The sequence below is a fragment of the Pinus tabuliformis genome, chromosome 2_1 (assembly GCF_031772625.1).
Source record: "Pinus tabuliformis cultivar Carrire ecotype Pingquan chromosome 2_1, CPIR1, whole genome shotgun sequence".
NCBI classification, from domain to species: Eukaryota; Viridiplantae; Streptophyta; class Pinopsida; order Pinales; family Pinaceae; genus Pinus; species Pinus tabuliformis.
In genome coordinates this window covers 924,639,425-924,642,950 of record NC_142299.1, presented here as the reverse complement: position 1 = coordinate 924,642,950, position 3,526 = coordinate 924,639,425, and the positions used below count along the sequence as shown (strand labels likewise).

Here is a 3,526-nt window from a genome sequence, read left to right as displayed (position 1 = left end):
CTACATGAAAAAAAACTTAATCTACGTCAACTATAATACCCGTTAATGCTATTGTACCAACCTCAAAAGAAATCATGTATTGAAAAAACTATTTGTATGTTGCAAACTTTTAGGGTTTTTATTAGTCAACCTTTAGGCCTTGTAAGTGTTGGTATGTTAATGTTGAGAGACACAGTGTCTAGTGACTATGTGTAGAGATTGGTTTTTGCTTTATTATAATTAACTTATAATTAGCATACATCTATCTAACTCCTAGATCAAGTAGGTGCAATCTATTCCTCAAGATTTACACTCTAAAAAGAAGGTTTTCACCTAGAGAGATTTGATGGATCTAGGCTAGTATATATTAACATTATAAATTTGTCTTAAAAAGGAATCTAGCAAGAGCCAAAGGGGATCAATTTTTTTGAGGTGCAAACCTCTTTTAGAAGGTAAAACTTGAAAAAAGATTATATCTATATCTATATATATATATATACCATTTTTTAATTCATAAATAGATTCACTTGGATTGTGTTCATGGAAATTCACAAAAATCCTAAAAAATATGCCTTAAAAAAGATAAAATATAGAATAGTAAAACTACTTTAAATATTTCAATCATAAGAAATTATTTTTTTTAATTGCTTTATATTATATACTCATAATTTATATATATATATAATATTAAAGTTTATGGGATAAAAGTTTTAAAAATTAATAAATTAAGAAATTTGTATGTAAATTTCTATATGAAATAAATTAAATAAACTAACATTATTATAATAAACTAAATTAAGTAACGTGAAAGAGAAAAGAATGCAGATAAAAAATATTAATTTAAGTAATATATGTTCAATAAAAGTGATATAATAATAAAACCCACCAATAAAGAGAGATGCGGTTCAGTTGTATTTTAGCAGTGTGAGCAATAATTAAGTCGGTCACGATTTTTCAATGGCCTTGGTCCCACATTTTCATTGGGCTCATATAAGTACGTTACCGAAATTAAAATGGGTAGACGCTAACAAAGAATTGAGTTGTTTGAAGAAAGTGGCGGTGCCCTAGTCTATTTCCACTAATAGAGCAACTGCGTATTTAAGAACTTTGTGCAGTCATCTCAGTTAGGGTTTTTCAGTGAACAATGGCGTTTGGTGCTCAACGGATACAAAAAGAAATATGTCAGATAGAAAAAAATACGCAGTTAACAGGCTTTAGCATTAAGGTCTGCGGGGACGATGACCTGTCACACCTGTGCGGGACCATTGGAGGCCCTGTGGGTACTCCTTATGAAGACGGCGTCTTTCAAGTTGACATTCGTGTGCCGCAGCAGTATCCATTCGAACCTCCAAAAATGCAGTTTATCACGAAAGTGTGGCACCCTAATATCAGCAGTGAAAGCGGAGCGATATGCTTGGATATTCTCAGAGATAAGTGGACGGCAGCAATAACATTGAATACAGCCCTACTTTCTTTGCAAGCCTTGCTCTCAGCACCAGAACCCAATGATCCCCAGGATGCGGTTGTAGCGCGACAATACCTTACAGACCATGAAGCATTTGTAAACACTGCTCGTTACTGGACCAAAACTTTTGCAAAGGGAGCAGATGCTGATAACGAAGATAAGGTGCAAAGGTTGGTGGATATGGGATTTCCTGTGGATATAGTGACAAGTATATTAGAAAATTGTGACGGTGATGAAAACATTGCATTGGAGAAACTCTGTAGTATTTAAGATTACATTTATTGGTTTCCATATCTTTGAAACTATTTACTTTCTCAATATCTTTGAAACTATTTACTTTCTCAATAGGATAAGAAATTTTTTAAAATTTCCTTGTGGTTGGTTATAGGCCTTAATTTTTAATTAAGGCAGTCTTATTTTTCTGGTTCATCCTAAATTATAGAAAAGTGTTGATCTGAAACTAAGATAATTTCAAAGGACCAAAAACTTTTTGCTAAGGGAGCAGATGCTGATAAGGAAGTAAGGTACAAAGGTTTTTGGATATTGGATATCCAGTGGATATAGTGAGAAGTATATTAGAAAATTGTGAGGGTGATGAATACATTGCATTGAAGAAGCTCTGTGGTGTCTAAGGCTTTCCATATTATTCAAACTATTTGCTTTTTCGATATTATAAGAAAAATTTAAAATTCCCCTTGTGGTGGGTTATAGTAATGATATCATTTGCTTGCTTTAATTAGAAATTAAAGTTATTTGATTTTTTATTTTTACTATTGATTTTATTTTTGTTGACTCGAAATTAGGGTAATCTAGTCTAGGTGTTTATTGTACATGATAATACTTGTGGCAGCTATAAATGAGGCAAATAAAGAGAATAAAAAAATGAATTAACTTAGTAGTAAATACAAATATTTGTATAAGTATATTAAGTGTCTAATGAAATAATTGAAGTCTATTAGAAATTTATTATAGTTTCAGATTCGAATTATTATTAATCTTGATGAATCTAAAAAATATTCTCACATTATTTGTTTTTTTAGATTCAATATTGAGATATTTCACCATCATTCCATGGTTGTTACATCATTTTATATGAATTCAAAATCTAAAAGTCTACACTTGCAAAATATTGATATTTTATTAGCCATGGCTCCAACTACTCTACTTTGCAAGTGCTAATGGAGTTAGTAGGTATTAAGAGTGATTGTGTTAAGATAAATTGTATTTTGTATACTTATCCATTTACCTTTTTTTTTTCATTTGATGTTTTCTTATAATTTTTTTTTCTTTTAAATAAACAACTGTTCTCTCCATGTTTAGCACATATAGAACTTTATGCCATCCTCATATTGAACCATAAAATGCATCTTTTGTTAAAATTAATATGGAAGTACTATTTATAAATATAAGTGGAATTTTCAATAAATAGTTATTTAAGTTTTGCATTATTATAATGATGTTAAGCAAATCAATTAGTGATAAATATAAAATAAAATTTAATGTTTTAAATAAGCTCAAAAATTCATGTTATATATTTGTGTTTAGTTTTCTTATGTTTATGTTTAACCTTCCTTTTTTGACATTAAATAAAATTGTTTTTGTGATCATTTTAATAGTAAAATAATTTTAAGTAATTAATCTTTAAAATAAAGATAGAAAGATAGGCTTCAAAAATTCAATAAAGAAAGGTGTGCATAAATGTATTTAATAAAGAAAGGTGATAAGAAAATTGAATAAATGTATTTAGTGATGACTTGGTGAGTTAGCGATGATTTAGTGAGTTATTGAACATATTTGAGTAGATTAGATATATTTATATTTCACATATTTTTATCTTGTACCATTGTCATGATACTTTATTTAATATATTTTGAAGATATAAAAATTCAAATGAATCTATAATTGGATGACAAATTTTAAATTTAGTTCTGTAGGTTTGAATTTTTTATAGTATGATATGCTTATTTTTAACACATTTTAATATCAAATCAAGGGAAGATGTTATTATATTAAAGAAATCACTTATGTTTTAAAGTGAATCTTGAAATTAACAAAGTTTTTAATGTGCAGTGAATTGTTTAA

At 28.5% G+C, this 3,526-nt stretch overlaps 1 pseudogene; it reads left to right on the top strand.

Moving 5' to 3' along the window:
- Positions 1 to 961: 961 nt before the first annotated feature.
- On the top strand, positions 962 to 1,714 carry LOC149203679 (ubiquitin-conjugating enzyme E2 27 pseudogene; annotated as a pseudogene).
- The last annotated feature ends 1,812 nt before the right edge of the window (positions 1,715 to 3,526 follow it).